The following is a 22,061-nucleotide window of genomic DNA, read 5'->3' on the forward strand; positions in this document are numbered from 1 at the left end:
TCCGCCTGCAACGAAAAGGAAACATTACAACGCTCAGAAAACCCCCCCCCAACCACGCCTACGCCGGGTAAGCGGTAGGGAGGGAAAAGGCGAGGTGGGCGACAAAAGAGGTCGCCAGTGAGGGTGGGGGAAGGCTAAATAGCCTCCCCCTCACACCTGGGCCCGGAAGTGACGCGCATTGCGCGTCACTTCCGGCCCTGACACGGAGGGGGGCACCAGTCTGTGTCCCTGCCCCCCCCCCGAAGGAGGGAGTAGGGAGGGGTGACCGGGGCCCCGGGGCCACTAAGGCGCCGACCGCCGAGTGGCCCCCTGCGGGGGCCGCGGTCAGCGGCATAGTACCCCCAGGGGCACCCCGCTTTCCCCCCTCCCCCAAATTAGGTTACCCAATGAAAACACAAGAAACAGTTGTAAGTGGGTAACAAATGCTGCAGGTTTATTACATAATTCCAGTATATGTAATAGGTGGGTTATCTTACGGGCGATCCAAGGGCAGGTGGCCATCTACTTCACCTGCCCGCCTGATGAGCCGGGCAGCACGGGAACGACCCGCAAGTGCTGCCCCCCAAGTGATTCTTTTTTACGATCACGTGCCGTTGAAATTCTACTCACACCCCCCCTCTCGGGGCGGAGCGTCGCATAGCAAGCCCCCGGTTGTTCAGGCCCACAACCGCCCGCAGGCCTAGCGGGGCGCCGACCGGCTTCCGGGACCTCTCTGGAGGCTCCTCGTTTTGGCTCAGGCACCACGTGGTGCCGCGCAGAGGTACCCTTTGTACCGGCCTGCTTCCAGATCGCCCTGTAACTCCGCCACAGCCCTGGAGGCGGCTAACCGTCGCAGCCAGGGCCCCCCACCAACCCGCTATAGTCTTACCTGCACCTCTCCCATCTAGGGCTTCCTGCAACTAGCTGCAAGGGAACCATCCCTGCAGACAGAAGAGTTTGACATTCTGCCACCTCATGACAGTTTGACAGTGCTCGCGGGACTCGAACCCTTGTCCTGTGAGACCATTACAACCGTAGCACAAGACTTGTTGAGCTATGGCTCCTGGTTAAAGAAGAGTTGGAAATTTTGCCAACACCTGACACTTTGACAGCGTTTGCGGGACTCGAACCCAAGACTTACCATTGAGTTATAGCTCCTGGTGTTGTAGATGGCCCCATCTAAGCCCCCAAGGCCCGAGACGCTATCCTAATCGGAATAGGGTCTGCTGAAATAAAGGACCCGTTGGGCCTGGGGAGATGTGCCAAGAACTATTGGCCCCCCATGCGGGCAGGTTACCCTCTTCACAATTCTGGGCCTGCCCTCTTAGGCTATGAAGGCGAGAGGGGTTCACTTAACCTTTGGCCAGCCCCCTCTGATTGCTAAACCTGGAGCACAGGAGTGCTCCTAGCTGCCAGCGCGTGACCGTGGGCAAGGGGCGACTCCTGCCCCTGCCCACCATCCCCTATTCCTTATGGGAATTATGCCCCTACAGATCCCTCAGTGATGTAACCCCCTAGGTATACCAGCTTCGGGAATCTGTCTGGCTTAACATTGCGCGCCGTCAGTAAAGTTCAAGCATTGAGGATTGACTAAGTCCTACTACGCCCCTCCCATCATGCTCCTCAGAAGGACCCAGAGCATCCCCAGCAGTGCCAAATTCCTGCTCCGTTGAAGTGGAGATTTAGTGCACCCTGGGTGTGTCAAATGTACTATTGACATACTGTCCCCTTGCGATTGCCCCGCTGACACCCCAGTTACTGTGCCAGCAGCACCCTATGTTTGCTGGCAGCGCCCCTAGCGCGGTAACGTGTCCGTACCCGGATCCCAGTCTCCCGCATCTGCGGTACGCAACCAGTGAAACCGGTGGGGGGTACCCCCAACCGCAATGGTCCTCTAGACATTAAGAAAAGCCCTGTTTTCCCTGGGCCCAGCTGTGAGGCCCGAGGCCCGCCTATGGAGCCTAATTACTTGTTTTGCTACTCGGCCCCTTTATGGGTAGGCCTCAGAATTAGGGCAACGCGCGTGCTCCCAGGGCACGGTGCTCCCAGAAAGCAGATGTCCGATACCCACACGCTGATACTTTCATCTGTTGCTAACTGCCCACGGCTGGAAGCTTCCCAGGAACCGTAGACTTCGTGGGCCCACCTAAAATGATCCCATCGACTGGAGGGAACCCAGTGGTGGCAGGACCTGCATGGTACTCCATCCCCGCGTAGCTAACGCTTATTTGTGACGCCCGAGCAGGATATGCCCCCTTAGTCTCAGGTTCTACCCCTAAAGGGTAACCTCGGGGGCGGACAAGCCGGTGGGAACCAACCGGAAACTTTGGTGCAATACCGGCCCTATTCTGAATGTTGCGAATGCTGCATGGTCCATAATGCCCTGACGCCATGAGGCTCTACCTGGTGTTTACAAAACTTTTTGAACGACCGCACCCTTGCTATATAACAACTATATCACCCACAAGCCGCCCTGGCTAAAGCGCGGGTGGAAGGTCTTCACTGAAGCAACCCGAAACCTGTCTTTGGTTGCAGTGGAATGCCCCCCAAAGTACACCTGGACCTATTCCTATACGGTTCTTTCCGCTACTTCTCCTGCAGGCCAGCTCTTGGTTATGGTGCCCAGCTCAGTGTGCTGCAGGCTAATCGGCTTAACAATGAACTATCGGTGGATTTATTTATTTATTTATTTATTTACGCAACTTTTATAGCGCGACAAATACCCGAAGGTGTCTCGGCGCTGTAGAGCAACTGGAATCTATCATCAAGTCATCCTCTTACTGATTAAACAGCCATGTTTTCAAGAGCCTGCGGAAGCTCATCAGATTCGGGGCAGTTTTGATGGCTAGTGGCAAGAGGTTCCAAAGTTTTGGAGTGGCCACAAGAAAGCGCCTGTCTCCCCAGGTGACCGATCTTGTGCGTGGTACCGGGAGGAGACTGTTATTGGCCGATCTTAATTGCCTCCTAGGAGTGTACAGCTGGAAAGCTTCAACCAGGAACCTAGGTCCAATGCCATGTACAGCCTTATAAGCAATACAGAGGGCCTTAAACTTGACGCGGCTCTCCACTCTCAGCCAATGAAGCTGACGGATACCAGGAGTGGTAGATTTGCGACGAGGGATGTTGAGAAGAATCCTAGCAGCCGCATTCTGAATAGATTGCAGCTTCGTTGTGACACGCTTCTGGGTGTGAAGGAGAAGTGCATTCCCATAATCTATCCTGGAGAAGACTAGGGTAGAGACCAGGGTCTTCCCAGCTGACGGCGGGAGATAAGGCAGCAGCTTCTTGATTTTTTTCAAGATGAAAAAAGACGACGACACAACCTTGTTGGTGTGGAGGTCGAAAACCAACTTATTATCAAAGATCACTCCCAGGTTTCTGGTTTTTTCTACTGGGACAGGTGGAGGGCCAAGCTTTTCTGGCCACCAACCAAAGGACCATTCAGGGGAGAGTCTTCCAAAGGTCATGATCTCGGTCTTATCCGAATTGAGGCGAAGGCAATTCAAAGCCATCCAGCTACTAACCTCAAGCATAGCTTTCTGAAAGTTGGCTGCTACCGTGAGACCATCCTTATGGATGCCCAGCACCAGCTGGGTATCGTCTGCATACGATGTAAGCTGTATCCCATAGGCCTTTATTATCCTCGCCAAGTCCGCTACATAGATATTAAAAAGCATGGGACTTAGCGAGGAGCCTTGTGGGACTCCACAAGAAAGTGCAGAGATAGGGGAATAGAAATCTCCCAACTTTACTGTCTGGGTACGGTTTGCCAGGAACGATGAGATAAGATCCCTGGCGCAACCGTTAATCCCCAAAGCAGTGACACGGTCGACCAAGATGGCATGGTCGACCGTGTCGAAAGCTGCTGACAGATCCAGAAGGATAAGAACAGCCGCCCCTCCCTGGTCCATGATCAACCTGATCTCGTCAGAGGCCTTTATCAAGGCAGTCTCTGTTCCATGCCCTTTCCTAAACCCAAACTGCGTATCGTCGAGAAGCTGGTGAGTCTCGACGAACTCTGAGAGCTGTCTATTCATCAGGTATTCGCATACTTTGGCAGGAAAGGGCAGGCACGCGATCGGTCTGTAGCTTACAACAGCTGTGGGATCTAAAGAAGGTTTTTTCAGGAGGGGTTTTATGACAGCGTTCTTCCATATACTTGGAAATTGGCCTGTCGAAAAAGCAGTATTGCAGATCTCCATGAGAGGGCGGGAAATCACTTCTGTGAGTTTTGACATCACGGATGGGGGACAAGGATCCAGTGGGGAGCCCGATTTGATGGTAGAGACGATTTTAATCACATCCTCATGTGAGGCGGGTAGAAAGCATGGAAAATGGTCATGGTTGTAGTAAGACAATGCTTCTTTCCCGCTACCACCTCTACATTCAGTTCTAGAATTATCTTCAAAGGAAGCATATATATCTGCAACCTTTGTGATAAAGAAGGCTGCTAATTCGTTACAGAAAGCCTGTGAGGGCTCCACTTCAGGCCCGACAGGGGGGGTAGACAAGCTGGTGACAACAGAGAAGAGTTCTCTGGCCGAGTTAGCAGCGGTCTTAATTTGTGCCGAGAAAAATTCGGTTTTTCGGGCCAAGATTGCCTTTTTGTAAATCTGAAGGGCATCTTTATAAGTTTGTCTGGCTATGGGGCAGTAGACCTTCCTCCAGCGCCTTTCTAGATTTCTGCAGTGTTGGCGATGTAGTCGAAGATCTTCATTGTACCAGGGGGCCGAGGGGGATACTCTGTTGGGCTTCGTAATTTTCTCTGGGGCCACTAGGTCAGCGGCGCTTCGGATCCAGTCCTGAAAAGCCGAAGCCGAAAGTGCCGGAGTATTTCCACCCTGAGGACGGGAGGAAGCCAGGGAGTGTAGCATCTGAGGCATATCTGCAGTTTTCCAGGCACGAGTGCCCATTCTGGTTCCCGGCCTGGAGACTAAAGGGGCAACAGGTCGTATGTCTATTTGAAAGATAATGGCCCTGTGGTCAGACCAAGTAATTGGGATGATATCTAATACAGATATACCAGGGTCATTCGTGAATAGACCATCAAGGGAATGTCCAGCTTGATGCGTAATGCCCTTGACTAGTTGGTGCAACCCTAAGTTGGAAAAATCAGCTGTGAGTTGGGCAGTATCGGAGTTGTCCTGCTCTTCCAAGTGAAAATTAAAATCTCCCAATATAGTGTATGTATCAGAACATATAATATTGTCACTTAGGTCAGAAAGGGAGGAAAGAAAAGAATTACGGGGGCCAGGGGGACGATAAAGTATGACACCCTTTAGTGCCTGCTTGGGGGTAATGCTAATGGCAAAAGCGGCTGATTCGCAGTTAGCCGAGTTTATAGGATCAAGTGTGGTACGATATTTATCCTTAAAGATAATAGCAAGGCCGCCACCTCTTCCTACAGGCCTATCATGTCTGACAACACTGTACCCCACCGGAGTAGCATTACAGAAATCCGGACCAGACCCGGCATCTGCCCAGGTCTCAGTAGCAAACAGTAGATCCAGATCATGAGTAATGATAAATTCATTGATATAAAAGCTATGACATGGAAGTGAGCGCGTATTGATGAGCGCAGCTCGACATCCATGCGAAGCTCTGTTCACTACAACATAGGACCTGCCATCCTGTAGGCCAGAATGGGCAGGAATGCTGGATTGGGGGAGAAGATATCCACAGCCTGGACACACAAATAATCGAGTGGCCATCGCATCTTTCAAGGGGGCCGTAGTACAGGTCGGACAGATCTTACCAACATGCAACTCTTTTAAGTGCCGGGAAGAGTACATCAGTCGGGGGGCAGGGGTTATGGCCCTGGGTCGTGTCCGGCCGCGGACGGGCGCAGACGGGCTTGGCTTTGGCGCGGCTTCGGCGCGCGCCCGCTGCGCCAGCCCGCTGCGCCGTCTGAACATGGTACTCATTATATAGAACGTGAGGAGGGTGGGAGGCCAGCGCGACTAGAGCGCAGCCCCAGCCCACACCCAAGATGGCGCCCGCCGCCGCCTTCCCCAAAACAAAAGCGGTAAGGCGAGGCAAGAGAATGATAGTGCAGCGTGAGTAGGTGTCAGTGTGCCTGCTCTCAATTCCCAATTAATCACTGTATTTTAAAAGTCCCCCAAATTATTTAGCACATAAAAATGTTTTTGCTTAAAAACGCTACTTTCTGATCAATAAAACGACAGGAATTGGATGATACACGCAAGTTTGCTCGTAGCCCTAGTACTCCCGACTAGGGAGAGCTCTGAAGGCAGCGAGCGGCGATAAAATCACAGCTAAATAGTCTGAGGAGGGCGGGAGGCCAGCGCGACTAGAGCGCAGCCCCAGCCCACACCCAAGATGGCGCCCGCCGCCGCCTTCCCCAAAACAAAAGCGGTAAGGCGAGGCAAGAGAATGATAGTGCAGCGTGAGTAGGTGTCAGTGTGCCTGCTCTCAATTCCCAATTAATCACTGACAGAGGTACACTCCAAGACACCGAATAACAACGGGTTAAAATCTGCTCGCGAGCGGCGCACCCGCAACCACCTGGTCATTCACGCCGGTAACCTATGTGGTGCTAAGTCAGTGCGTCCCCGTATTCAATGCGAATGGGGCACTGAGCTACACCCATATCTACACCCATCTAGTGGCTCAATCCAGACTTCCTTTAGCATTAGATAATAACTACCCTTCCATCTCGGTTGCGTTGCCCTGCCCGACTAGGCACCTACCTGGGTGTCTAGGTTACAGTTAGTTATGTGACGTTTCCCCCATGTCAGTGCCACTATGAGTGACAGTTGAAGGCGGCCCACATAAGCATGTTGGCGGGGCAGAGTTGCGGGCATAAGCATACCTCTTATAGACTGTCGGCAGCGACCCGTGTTTAACTGTTACTAATATGGCAATGACCGTTCTACGTTAGGACTATCCCGACTCTGGTCCGACCTACCCAAGGACTGATGCACTTGGGAGCGCGAGGCCGTAGGCAATGGGGGTGGGTGTCGAGACAACAACAACAATGACAAACGACCCAAGCCCCCTTTCAGCAAAAGGTTGGAGACGAGCTACACGTGGACACGTGTGGTCAGGATCGTACTGCGCGACCCTCGCTGTAATTAGCACTCTCATATTGCGCGAACTCGACCCGAATGGTATGGCAGCGCTGTGCATGATCAACATATTTACACACATATTCGGGCACGGGAGTGAGATCATGAGCCGCCAGGTCCTCAACCCTCGGGAACCCAGGCATACCAGGTCCAGCAGCTCGCATACATAATCGGGCACGGCAATATTCATTGATTTACCCAGCGTCGCAAACCAGCGTGAACTCGATCCGAAGTTAATGGCGCGCAGTTCATGAGCACTGTATATACATGCATCATCGGGCACGTGGATATTAAATTATCTGCCCAGAGTCCCAGCGTGACCCGCCCGAAGGTGTTGGAGTGCAGTACATGAGCCATAGGTATTAACATACCTATTCGGGCACGGTTGATTGGTGATTAGCTCAAACCGTAATGAGCGCGAAATTATTCGAGCGCCGGACACAAGCACCGACCGAATAACCCATTCGGGTGCATGGGGAGTCGTAATGCCCGTAATCCTCTAATGCGCGCGAATGTGGGCACAAGCAATTCTTGTGAATAATACGTGCACTTGTATCATGTGTCTGCCTTATAGCAAGCCAGCACATACATGTTGCATATTGTATAGCGCGAACTCGACGCCAAAGGTATTGCACCGCTTCACATGAGCACTGTATTTACGTTACACATACCGGCACGGGGAGCGTGAGAGATTCGTACCATAGAACACGAACCCCATTCCAGGTCACGCGAGCACCGCACCATATTAACCCTTGAGGTGCGTGGGGGGATTAGTAATACCCGTAATCGCCTGATGTGAACAGTGCATGTACTGGTATCATGTATCTGCCTTATCGGAAGCCAAAAGCAGACGCCCGACCAGAGACATGAAACCCTGGACCCTCAGATTAAAAGTCTGATGCTCTACCGACTGAGCTATCCGGGCCCTTAGGAATTACATGATGCATATTTATATAGTGCGAACTCGACCGGAAGGCATTTGGAGCACCTTACATGAGCACCGTATTTACATTACATCTTCACGCAGGGGGTGCTTCAGAAATTCGTACCATATTACCCGCTCCCCAAACCGGATCACGCGAGCACCGCAACAGATTTTCCATTGAGGTGCGGGGGGTTTATTAATGCCCATAATCGCGTATGTGAACAATGCACGCACTTGTGTCATTTATCTGCCATATAGGAAGTCAGCAATACATGTTGCAGAATTATATAGCGCGAACTCGACCTGAAGGTGTTGGAGCGCTTTACCTGAGCACCCTATTTACATTACACATTCCAGCACGGGGAGCTTACAAGATTCGTACCATACTAAACGATCCCCGTGCCAGGTCCATTTCGCCTGCCGCACGCAGCCCACTGCATGCCCCCCCCTCCCTCAATGGCAGCATCGCCGACGGGAGGGGGGCGATACCCTTTACCAGGGAGCGCCACAGGTGTTGCACCGCCCGCGATCAGCGGGGACCCAGGCAGCTCCCAGCCTTGTAGTGCTGGTGCATTGGGGCTGTGAACCCACGCTAGTCTCCTACCGGCTCCCACGGCACAGGGTATGCGGCTTCAAGCCGGCCGCACCCCCCTCGGAAGGGAGGTGACTTAATGTCATGGGAACCTAATACGCCTAGCGCAACAATGCCTACATCAGAGAAGAGTTTGAAATTTGTCAGCGTATGACACTTTGGCAGCATACAAGTTTCGAGCCAAGCCTCCACCAGAAACCCCCAACTTGCAAGGAAGTGGCGACAATTTCATGGGCCCATACGATGAATGCAACGCGCATTCGTGGGCCCCGTTGTTTCCTTCACGCATCGCGCCAACGACTGGGGGAATTGGAGGGCTATTATGCATTCAACGAAGAATCTGTGTGTTGCATAGCATGCCGCCTGTTTTATTTATATAGCGCGAACTCGACCCGAAGTTATTGGAGCGCTTTACCCCGTATTTACATTACGCATTCAGGAACGGTGACGTTAAAACAGATACTTGCTTTATATTCTAATGCTCTGCCGGCTGAGCTACATCAAGCAGAAACTAAGCACCGTATTTACATACACATCCGGGCACGGGGGTTAGAAGATTTGCCCCGAGTCACAGCGCGAACCCCAGCCTAAAAGTCTTAGCCCCGGGTCATTGCTGCGTGGTGTGACCCGCAGGTAATCGGACCGCTGTGCGTGCCCCTGTTTTTAATACAACTCAAGCCGCAGGGAGATCCAATGCTTTACCCCAGGATCCCAGCGCGATCTCGTCCGAAAAGTGCCTGGGCACGGTTAGAGGGAGATTATTGCCTCGCCCAGCGGACCGTTTCCGGGCGCGGGGAAACTAAGTGCTTTGCACGGAAACCCAGTGCGAGCTCACCCGAACGTATTAGGCCGCTGTGCATGAGCCCCGTTTTTACCTATATGCTCAGGCACTGAGAGGAAATCGGGTATCATAGCGCTTTACGCAGCCCAGTTGCGGACGCCATTTCTTTTTGTTCGGCACAGGGAGATTAAGTGGTTTGCCCAGGAAGGTTGTTCAGCGTTATTGCCGAGACTTGAAACCAGGTCCCCACATTCAATGATGACCGCCCGAGCCCTTAGGCCAACCCTCTCACTACATGAATCACCCAGTCACTGCGCGGGCTAGACCCAAAGGTCCTCGGAGCGCTGAGCCTGAGTACCATATTTAAAATACCTTTCAGGGCAAGGAAAGATTAATTGGTTTGCCCAGGATACTATAGCGCGCAACCGAACGAAGCTATTTTTAGAAAGAGTTTGAAGTCTGTAAAGCAAGACCTAGCTTTCCATTTTCGTTAATAAGTCAGCTAGTGCGCGTGAAGTGTGCTTCAAGTCAACATGGGTAGCGCTACCTAGAGGCACGCGGCAAACGTTTTTCATTTTCTGCAGCTTGTCCACTTTTCTGAGAGCAGCCAAGAAGTTGAACACACAGGAAAATACTTAGCGAGCAGAAGTACCATTAAGTTCAAAATTCGTTTGGAGGCTTAAAAGCTCTGCCGCCACAATTTTCAAACAATGTGGCTTACTGGGTAGCAAGTCTGAGAGCTGCTCAGATGCCACGCGCGGACACGGAGACCTCTGCAACGCCGATCAACCCATCGGCGTAAGCAAATATGGCCAACAACAAGCCATCCCCCATGGTTAGCGCGACCCCTGGCAATGCATCCTATGTGTCTTTCGTGACGATGGAACGTAACGCCCCCCGCACCTCACTCACAACCCGGTGGTGGCCTAAAGCTGCGTAACTCGGCAGAAGTCCGAGGAATCAAAAGCGGATCGACGGGCGGAAGGCAGCACGAACGCACTGCAATCACACCGCCCCCTAAGCCCAACACACCAGACTGAGCCAACATGCTAGCCATGGAAAGCTTCCCGTGCCGTTGCGCTCCCACCCTGGGTGCCGCAACATCAGGAGGTCGGACCACAGCACCCCACATGGGGACAAATAGGACCACAGCACCCCATATGCGGACAAATAGGAGGAGGCTGATTAAAACCGACAATGGCCCCTCCTGGAACGCACTCATGGCAGTCTACTTAAGCTGAAACCGGACGACGTCGATACCAGCGGTGCAGGACAGCGTGTCCCGCGAAGCACCCAGATAACCCCTACTTCTTTACCGCCAGCCGCATGGGCCGGGGCTGGTGTAGATCGCGAATTATTTCCGAGGCGAACATGAAGGTCCCTTCCGGGCATGCCACGGAAAAGAGGTATAATTAAAACCCGCGAATGCTCTTCTGCCCACGCCCGACTATTAAACTACCCCGCCCGTGGCCATCCTCGCCACAGGGCCCCGTCGACCTGGTACTGCCCAGGGACAGGGCCGGGGCGGAGTGGGTGCTGCAAGACTCACCGTAATCTAGTAGCGCAGTGCGAAGACAACAAACGTCGTGGGGGCCGGAACCGCAGCGAGGAAGGCGCAGACGACAGACCGATGTGCGAGGAAAGGCGAGGTGGGCGACAAAAGAGGTCGCCAGTGAGGGTGGGGGAAGGCTAAATAGCCTCCCCCTCACACCTGGGCCCGGAAGTGACGCGCATTGCGCGTCACTTCCGGCCCTGACACGGAGGGGGGCACCAGTCTGTGTCCCTGCCCCCCCCCCCCAAGGAGGGAGTGGGGAGGGGTGACCGGGGCCCCGGGGCACTAAGGCGCCGACCGCCGAGTGGCCCCCTGCGGGGGCCGCGGTCAGCGGCAAAGTATCACTCATAGTCGTTCAAAAGTCACTCATAATTACTCTGACATTACGAAAATGTCACTCATAGAAATTTTAAACCTTGGCTCTATGAAATACTTGTTAATTAGAATGTACAATCCATGTAATAAGAGCTTATTAATGTAATTTAGCCATTAACTGCGCGTTCATACAGTATTGCATCTCTCCGTTTTCTCCTTGAAAATGTATTCCATTCTTTCACTCCGTGCGTGCCTCGTAAACGTATTCCATTCTTTCACTCCGTGCATGCCTCGCAAACGTATTCCATTCTTTCACTCCGTGCATGCCTCGCAAACTTATTCCATTCTTTCACTCCGTGCATGCCTCGAAAACATATTCCATTCTTTCACTCCGTGCATGCCTCGTAAACGTATTCCATTCTTTCACTCCATGCATGCCTCGCAAACTTATTCCATTATTTCACTCCATGCCTCGCAAACTTATTCCATTATTTCACTCCATGCCTCGCAAACTTATTCCATTCTTTCACTCCGTGCATGCCTCGAAAACTTATTCCATTCTTTCACTCTATGCAAAATGAATTCCATTCTTTCACTCCGTGCATGCGTATATTTTTTTATTTATTTCACGTTTCTTTCTTTGTTCTACTCGAGATTTGCTCCCTGTCACTTCATGTGCAGCATTCATTGACTCCTATATTAAATAAACGTGGGTAATTAATAGCCTAATCCTCCATTTGGTATCCAGTGAAATCGTGTATCTCCGCACTCAGCCGAGCAGCGATCGACTACTTCTGTCTGATCCTGCCAGGGCTGAGTTTACTCTCCGAAGAGAGCCGAAGAGCAGGGGATACTGGATCCCAAGGGGATACCAGATATTACACAACACCGGTAAAAGCACATTAATCTAGTACAGGCTAAATGCTGAAAATTAATGTTTACAAATATTTTAAACTGTGGGATTGCACTCGCCCAAGTTGATGCAGGTCTAATGATGAGGATTAATGATTGCAAATATTTTAAACTGTGGGATTGCAGCAGCACAATGTGATATTAAAGAGGGATCCATGTTTAGTCTGTATGCCTGGATAGCTCTTGTCCTTTTTTTATGTTTAGTTAAGTGGAGCAGGTTGCACAAGTACTTCTATCTCTATAAGCTGAGTTAGGACCAGTCCTTTGTCAGTTTCTATTATTGTGACGGCCGTCCACCATTTTGTGGTAAGATGAACGAAAGGACGACAAGATGTCCGAAAATCAGTAGCAACCCTTCCAAAGAAGTAGAGTGCTCAGAAGAGGCAAGGCATGTTTATTTTAACCCGGGTTGTGAGCGAGATAAAAAAGAGGGGGGGGGGGGGGTCACTTACCCTGCATGCACAATGGAGACAGACTCACGACTGCCCCTTGACCAGGATATCAGTCTGTGATCAAATGTGGAATCTTGCCAGCATCAAAAGCAGCGCCACCAAGAGCACCCAGGCAACGCTACACTCAGTGTAGCATAATGCAGTTTCCCCCCATGACCAGGCGGCGAGCAGCAGGAGTGTAAATTAATAAAACTAAATATAAGGAATATTTACACCGGGTATTTAAAATGGAGAACAGCTCAGAGTTGTAAGCATTAGTGTCCAAATCACAGTTTGGGATACAAAGAGGGTCACCCCAATCAAGCCCAAGTGGGCATAGTATCTCTATCAGTTTCCTGAATAGTGGAGGGAAGCTCTAACCATATACCCTCCCAAATGGGCATAGGATATTGATATTGGATCTCGGGAAAATTCACTATATAGGAAATCTTTAAGACACCGGTTTTCATTGGGAATTCCTCTAGATGCTTGAGTTCAACCTTGATGACTGAATGATTCCAAAAACATATAAAGGCCTTGGCCTGCCCACAGGCTAGACATATAGACTTGCATTGGATACATATCCCACAGCAGTGGCCTACTTCTCAGAACCTTTTACTATAAATTGGGATTTCCTCAAACTACATGCACCTCAATTTCTTCGTCTTTATTCCAGCCCAGGGGATGTTTGGTCTGTGGGTCTAAAATATAAACTCAAACTTACTGAGTGGTCTAGTCCTTTTTCCTTCCCCGGGGTTCTTATTCACCCTATTTTTAACGAAGAATCTTAACTTTGAGACATCACTTTGGTGTACTATGGAAAAATGCTTCACCACATGGTAAGCTAGGCCCATATTTCTGATAGTGTGTTGGTGTTTGAGAATGCACTTTCTTAAAGACAAGGTGATGCTCCCTACAAACGTGAGGTCACAAGTTAATATCCTTGCATAGGCACAGTAATCGGAGGCACACTTAAGGAATGGTTTTATACGTCTTCTAGATCCCTGGGATGACGTGTATTCCAATGAATTAGAGATGTGGCTATTTGCCCTGCACTGTCCGCCTTTAAAGAATCCAGAGGATCTAGTTAGCCATGTATCCAGTGTTTGATTTCTTCTATAATAGTTATGTGTCAGGCTGTCCCCCAAGGTCCTCCCTGCCCATATGTTATGGAGGGTCCAGTGGGCAGGTCCAAGCCTATCACCCCATCATTCTTGAGTATAGACCAGCGTTTGCTCATGCAGTCCTGATGTCTTATGACGACACACTATAGGTGGTGATGAGGCATATGCATTTCTCCTTCCTAGTAATGTTGGTATTGAGGTACAACAATCTGTCCCTTGTGAGAGGCTCTGATTATTTTTTCTCAGCAGTGGTCAGGCTCTTTGTGGGATACCCTTTATCCCTAAATCTAATTTTAAGAAGCATTTTCTGTGCAAATAATTTATTCTCAGTATTACACACCCTTTTAATTCGCAGCATCTCACCATACGGGATGCTGTTCACCAAATTCCTTAGGTGATGGCTAGTGTAATGCAGAATACTGTTGCCTGCTGTTTCTTTGTGGTGTGTGGTAGATATAATCCTACCTTCCTTGATCAGTAGTTTGACATCCAGAAAGCTGTTATCCGTCAGACTCATTCTGGAGGTGAACATTTAAATTGTGGGGGTTGTCATTCAAACTGTCCAGAAAGGTATGTGCCTTATTGCAGGTCCGTACCAGGATATGCTGTGTGTATTCATAATGGCATTATGCCCAGGCAACCTGCTTCTCCCACCAGTCCATCACGAGATTCGTGAAGCAGGGGTTCAAGCAGGTGCCCATCAAGGTCCCTGTTCGCTGCTGTAGTAGATACCGTCATGGATACATAGCACCACCATTGGCAACACTACCCACCTCACCACACATAGCATGCATGCTAATAAACACACCACACAATTTTTTGGGGTAAAACTGCTGCAGGTTTATTACATACACCGTTATGTAATATGGTGGGTTATCTTACGGGTGATCCAAGGGCAGGCAACCATCTGGGCCGCCTGCCCGCCTGATGAGCCAAGCAGCACTGGGGTGAACCCCATCTGTGCTGCCCCTTCTGGTGATCCTCTTCCCGGATCACGTGACACATGGTCCCTTATTACTCACGCCCCTTTCAGGGTGGGGCGTAGCAAGGCAAGCCCCCGGTTGTTCAGGCCCACAACCGCCCGAAGGACTAACGGGGCACCAACACGGTTTTCCAGGAACCTCCCATGAGGCTCCTGGGATTTGGCTCTGGCACCCCCTATGGTGCCGCGCAGAGGTACCCTTGTGTACCCATTTGCTTCCAGATCGCCCTGTAACTCCACCACAGCTCTGGAGGTGGCCACCGTTGCCACCAAAGCCCCCCACCAAAACAACTATAGTCTTACCCGCAAACTCTCCTGTCTAGAGTCTCCTGCAAACCTAGATGAAAGAGAACATCCCTACTGGTTATAGATGTTATGTTATGTTATCTGGGGTTTTGTTAAGCGCTCAGCTACTCAGGCAGAGTGTCCCGGCGCTATCAGACCCATAACCGTAGAGCTCCAGCAGGGAAGAAAAGACTTATTGGCCGAACAGCCATGTTTTGAGCTTCTTTCTGAAGGCCATCAAGCTCTCACTCTTTCTTAAGGACAGTGGGAGGGCATTCCAGGCCCGGGGCACAAGATATTTAAAAGATCGCCACCCGATCCGGGCACGCCTAATTGCCGGTACCGTGGTGAGAGACAGTGACGCAGAACGCAGGGCTCTGGCAGGCAGATGAAAACGGATCCTCTTCCTCAAATAGAGGGGACCAGTGCCATAAAGGGCCATAAATGCCATAGTGAGTGCCTTGAATTCAATGCGCCTCTGAATTGGCAGCCAGTGAAGAGACTGCAACAGTCCCGTAGCATGGGAACGAAGGCCGAGGCCAAAGATTGCCCGAGCGGCCGAGTTCTGCACTACCTGTAGGCGTGAGAGAAGGAGCTTCGGAAGACCCAGATAAAGGACATTGGCATAGTCCAGCCTAGATCCTATCATGGCCTGCACCGTAATTTTCCTATGGGCAATGGATAGGAAAGGGAGAAATTTTCTTAGCATTTTTAGAATCCCAAAGCATTGACCAACCAGGCTCATAATCTGTGGTTTAAAAGTAAGACAGTTGTCCATCTTAACACCGAGATTTTTCGCCACCGAGGCCACAGCGGAAGGGGGAAACATATCCGCCGGCCACCAGGACATCCAACAGGGATCAGGAGGACAACCGAAAAAAAGAACCTCGGATTTATCCGAGTTACATTTAAGCTTGTTGCATTGGAACCAGGTAAAAACCGCACCCAAACAGCTTTTAATGCGATCTCCGTTGAAGTCCATATCTTTTCCACATGTGAAAAGAAGCTGGGTGTCATCAGCATATGAGACAATCTGGGCGCCGAAAGACTCAAACAGCGCCGCCAAAGGGGACATATAGATATTAAAGAGAGTCGGGCTTAATATTGACCCTTGAGGAACTCCCACTTCCAGAGGCGGCACTGCCACTGAGTACGGAGGAGCCCAGACTGTCTGTTGGCGGTTGGCCAGAAAGGACTTGAACCATCTGAACACCGTTCCTCCAACACCAATCTCCGCAAGTCTCGCCAATAGGCGATCGTGTGGAACGGTGTCAAACGCCGCCGAGAGATCAAGCAGCACCAGCAGTGCCTTCCCCCCGGAGTCCTGAACTTCCTTAATGGCCTCAACCACCTCCAACAGAGCCGTTTCCGTGCTCATATTCGCACGGAAACCGGATTGGGTATAGTGCAAGACACCGTGGGACTCAACAAAATGTGAGAGGACGGACTGAACATGCTTTTCTGCCACTTTAGCCAGGGCAGGGAGCAAAGAGATAGGTCGGTAATTAGCATGGATGGCATGGTCCAGGGAAGGCTTCTTCAGAAGAGGAATGACCATCGCCTGTTTCCAGGCAGGCGGCACTATCCCTGTTTCCAATGAGCAGTTTAAAATTGGGTTGACCATAGGGTTAATAGCATGAGCCACTTTAGCTAGAAACTTAGCGGGACAGGGGTCCAGTGGAGAGCCGGATCTCATTTTAGAGAGAAATTCCAGTGAGACTTGAGGCTCAATAGGTGGAAAACTCGTCAAACTGGGCATTCCCGGGTCAGACACAACGGACTGGGTTTCAGGACAGGACACTCCCCCCAGCGCAAAAGATGGAAAAGTTGCCTGAATGCTTTTGATTTTATTGGCAAAAAAGCTGGCTAATTGCAGAACCCAAGGTTCCGAAAAAGAGCACTTAGGAGTGATGGAGGCTGGTGATGTGAATTATTTCACAATCAAGAAGATTTCTTTGCTGGTGTTGGCGGCCTCCTCAATCCTTTGAGCAAAGTAGGCTTTTTTGGCCAGATAAATTTCCTTATGATAGGCCTTGGTGCAACACCTATAGGCCTCCCTCAAAGGATCCAGATAGTTTGCTCGCCATGCTCTTTCGACTTTCTTACAGAGCTTTCTGCTGGTATTAAGCACAGGCGTGAACCATGGGGCAGACGCTCGCGAAGATTTCTTATAAGACCGCCTAGGCGGGGCCAAATCCTCCAAACACTGCACGAGCCATGCTTGAAAGCGGGCTAGGTCCACTTCTAAGTCACCCATAAGGGAGCAGGGGTGAGTTAGCCGATACTGATCAATCATTTCTGGTGTTACTCGATGGAAAGCACCCGTCACCTCTAATAGTCACAGTGATTTTGGACTGGATATTAAAAGTCACCAGTAGGTGGTCGGACCATAACACAGGAAGTGGGGGCGCAACTGTAACAGAAGAGGTAGAGAAAATCTGATCCAATGTATGCCCTTTGTTGTGAGTGGGCGACACTACGTAGGGTGATAGGCCCAGAGGAGTGGTAATATCTAAAAGTTTAATAGTATCTGCAGCATCCGCATTATCAAAGTGAACGTTAAAACCACCCAGAAGAATGAAGTGCTTAAATTGGACACTCATTACCGAGATCACTGCGTCCAACTCCTCGTTAAATGATCCAATAGGACCTGGGGGTCTGTAAACCAACAGACCCGCGCAAGATTGAGCGGATGAAAGTGTTAGACAAAAACCCAATGCTTCAACCCCAAGAATGTTTTCAGTGGGTATGATGGAACACTCAAAGCGTCTGTCTATCACCAGTGCCACTCCCCCTCCTTTGCCTTTGCGCCGGTCTTTCCTTAGCATAAAGTAATTAGAGGGCAGGGCATTTGCTACATCTGGGCCTGATGCTTCGCCAAGCCAAGTTTCCGTCAGGAAAAGGCAGGCGGGATTAAAGTCAGAGAGAAAGTTAAACAGATATTGAGCATGTTTGCTCGCAGACCGAGTGTTCAAAAGGGCGCAGCTGAAAAAACGTTCAGCTGAACTCCGCACCGTTGTTGAGATTACATGATGGCCAGGCGTTGCGAGGTCTGTTTCCGTCCACCCATCCTTCAATGACCACCCACAGCCAGTGCAAGGATATTTACCCCGAAAGGAGAGGTCATGGATACTGCAGCCTCTATTTATACGCGGTCTTAAGGCTGATAGCTGTAAGGCGGTGTAATCTTTGATTCCCCCGTGGCACAGTGTCTCTGGGTCCCCAACCCGTCCGCATCCGGGACGCTGACGGGCGCAGATGGGCTTTCCTTAGGCGCTCCTTTGGCGCGGGTAAGGCGCATCCGCTATACGCGTCCGCTGCGCGGAGCCATCCCCGTCTTACTTTATACTTCCCGCCCGTGAGGCAGCAAGCCTAGTCCGCCGACTAGCAAGCCTGCCTCACCAAAGATGGCCGCCGTACCAGTGCGTCTGTCCCGCTGCTCGAATCGGCAGAGAGAGGGTCGCCCGGAAAGCACAGCAAGAGGAGGGCAGGGGAAGAGCGGCGTGGCCCCAAGAGCAGCAGCAAACTACACCACTGCCCCAAAAGGTAAGAGCCGAGTCCCCCACACCAGAGAAAGAAAGAATGCAGCAAGAAATCTCCCGGCTTTTTGCCTCAGGAGAGAAAGGCAGTGCGCGGTTCCCAGCAGTGACACAATACAGAGTAAGTTTAAAATACAATTTTAAAACAGCGCGCTTAGGGCCATATGTAGGTAGGGACTCATTTACCACTTCATAAATACCGAATTTTACCGATTCGGTATTTATGAAGTGGTAAATGATATGTAGGTAATTGGTCGGTAAATATTACCGATTCGGAATAATTTGGTAATTACCGAATCGGTATTTACCGATTCGGTAATGAGGCATACCTTCCCATTGATGGGAAGGTATGCCTCATTACCGAATCGGTAAATACCGATTCGGTAATGGAGGGAACACATGCAAGGGTGGCAGGGTGTCACATTGACACCCTGTTGCACCCCTGAAACGGCCATGTGTGCACATGTGGCACACATACATGCCCGAAGGGCATGTATGTCTTCCACATTGCACAATTGTAGGCGCTATGAAATGCATTTCACCATCCATACTTTATTTACCACCAACTATTAGTTGGTGGTAAATACCGACTCCAAACATCACCCACACACTCCCCCTACATCTCATTTCTGTATTCGGAATTTACCGAATCGGTAAAATTACCGATTCGGTAAATTCCGAATACAGAAATTGTCCCCCTACATACCAAAAGCCAAAATACCGGTCGGTAACAGTATAATTACCGAAAATCGGCCGTTACCGACCGGTATTTGGCTTCCTACATGAGGCCCTAAATGTGCAAAAAAGCAATTAGCTTAAAAGCTACCAAAGAGAAGCTCACTCCGATATGCAACCGCCCCGGGAGTCTCAATGGAGAAGATGCCCCATCTATATCCCAATAGCCCTTGACGTTAGCCTGGATCAGCTAGTGTCTGATGGAACAAAAGGCCCTTTTGGCCTGTGAAGTTTTGCCAAGAACTATTCACCCCATGCGGGATAGTTCCACTGCATCACATGACTCAGCCCCGCGCCAACTCTGGGCGGGTCGGTTTCAGGCACCCTGGCTCACAATGCCCCATCTATTTGCTGCTCCTACCTAGCTGCTGTCCTTCTAGCACGGTGTGTATCTTAACACCTGTGTCCAACATCTATGGCACTGCAGCCCACTTGCTGGGTGACCACTCCCATACCCGCCTGCCTACATTGGCTATAAGGCGAGAAGGGTTGTCCTTAACATTTGAACAGTCCCCTAGCTTTCAAAATCATGATGCACAGGAATGTTCATAACTAGAAGTATGTGACAATGAGCAAGGCTGAACTCCAGCACTTAGCCTGCATTCCTTATTCCTTATGGGAATTTCGCCCGCTCAGCTCCCTCTGTGATGAAACCCCCTAGGAATACCCGCTTCGAGAATCTGTCTGATTTGCACAATTCGCACTGTGCAATAGTAGCCCATTGTGCTTGACACCTTATTACCCCATTTATTGGGATGGCAGCACACTATGTTGGCTGACCACGTCCACACCAAGCATGGCTAATCTAGCTGACCATGTGGGGCTTTTGAGCTTGACCGCAGGAACAGGTCACTTAGTAAAGTGACCTGTCACTTAGTAAAGTGACTTAGGGAAGTAAGTGCACTGGGGTGCACTTCCCCACGTTGACCAGACAATTGCACAGACCCCTTTGGGTGCTAACCATGGTGAACACCTTATTGTTGTGAAATCTGGTTTTCCCCGTATGTATTATGCTAGCTATTGGCAACCCCTCACCCTTTCATGTAGTGACAAATTCCGCAGTGCACCTCGCTTGCTTAACTGCCGTTGGATCACAGATGCCAATACCTGCTAACCATCTCTGACCCTGGATGCTTAAACTCGCAAAAAGTGTCGGAATCCCAGATTCCCATTCTCATGTTGGCTGCAGTACACTTTCAGTGGATCCGCTGGGAGATACCACAAACCGCATTGGTCATGAGAACATTCAGAGGCACCCAATTTTCACCTGGGCGTACCTCTAAATGATCTTGGCTTCACACAGCTGTAAGGCCAGAGACACACATCTTAAACCTGTTTAGTGTTTTTTTTGCCACTTGGCACCCTTCTGGTTGCAGCTCTATGTTTGTGAAGCGCGCGTGCCCCCGGAGCACTCTGTCGCTGAACAGCCGGTGTCTGTTACCCACTCGCTGTTACTTATCTATCGCCAACTGCCCTTACTTGGATTGAAGGAATGCTGGATGCTTCCTAAGGACTGTAGAATTAATGCTCCAACCTAATTTGACCCCAAAACTTAGGGAAAACCCAAGTAGTAATCATGCCCTTCCTGGTACATCTACCCCAGCATTGACTATCAACGTATTTGGGACACCGGTAGCAGAAGATGCCCCTTCCAATCTCAGGTTCTAGCCCATGGAAGGATAAACCAGGGGACAGGCAAGTCTGTGGGAACCAGAGGGGAATATTCTGTGCAACTCCTGCCCTTTTCCTAAATAAAGGTAATGCCAAGGTCAATCATACCCTGTCGCCACGCAGTGTTTACCAAACTTTCATGCACCGCAGCACACTTGTTAGATGACCACTACCACCACCCGCCTGCTGCCCTGGCTGAAGCACAGGTGAATATGTCTTACTGAAGCGAATTGAAACCTGCCCGTGGTTGCAGAGGGATGCCCACCCAGAGTACATGGTACCTGTCTCTATATGGTGCCAACAGATGTTCTTCATAAAGGCCCTCATGCCCAATTGCCCAATGCAGCTACGCATTTCGCGGCGTCTCTCTTTGCGTTGTAATTTCCAGAGTAAGTGTAAAATTAGACTGCCCACCATTGGGCTGGTAATCGGTGGAAAAGCCAGAGAGGCCCTGGGCATAAGCTCAGTTTCCTGTAGTAAAACAATTATCCCGCACCATTACCACAGGCAGTGAGTGTGCCCCATGAGACATCGCCCAGTTCTGTGTGACACAAACCCTGACGCGCCGTGTGCCAGTTGTGGGTATCATTCTAGGGTGACTAAGCCCTAATGTGCCCCCTTCCCAGGATGCCCCCCGTACGAGGGTACAGACTGATGACCAAGCGCTGCGCCAGACACTATCACCAGAGTCAGTGCAACCACTGCAAGGTGACATGCCAAGGTAAGCCCACCCAGAATTTGCCTGCCAATGCGAGAGGACCAAGCATTCATCGCTTCTTAAGTCATCACTGTCGATGGTAGGCACGCCCCGCCTATGAGACCACTCTACATGGGCAACAGGGTCACACAAGGCCTGTGTCACCTCAGCCATGGTCCTCTGGCAGCACAGTGCCCCACAGGCTCCCTCCTGTTTGCGCGGTCAATGCAATCTGGCATGGCTGACCCGTACGCTGGCGTTTCGTGCTAAGCTTAGTGTGCTGTCGGCTGGTGTTTTGTGGCATCTGACATTGCCTCCGTATATATACTACAAAACCACAGTACACCTACAACACGCCAGTACCATTGGCTTTAACAATGATTAAACATCTAAGCTGGACCTCTTTGCTCATCTTGGTGTGCTGCATAGTTCTGTCTCTTCTACCCTTATGTC

General features: G+C 50.7%; 1 long non-coding RNA gene across 1 annotated transcript in view; it reads left to right on the plus strand.

Moving 5' to 3' along the window:
• The first annotated feature begins 12,407 nt into the window (after window positions 1–12,407).
• LOC146870918 (uncharacterized) overlaps window positions 12,408–22,061 on the plus strand; it is a 46,336-nt gene continuing 36,682 nt past the window's right edge. The window contains exon 1 of the long non-coding RNA XR_014979828.1: window positions 12,408–12,527. This is a non-coding gene — a long non-coding RNA (uncharacterized LOC146870918). The remainder of the gene's footprint in view (window positions 12,528–22,061) is intronic.

The sequence above is a fragment of the Triturus cristatus genome, chromosome 1_1, assembly GCF_964204655.1.
Source record: "Triturus cristatus chromosome 1_1, aTriCri1.1, whole genome shotgun sequence".
In the NCBI taxonomy this organism is placed as follows: Eukaryota; Metazoa; Chordata; class Amphibia; order Caudata; family Salamandridae; genus Triturus; species Triturus cristatus.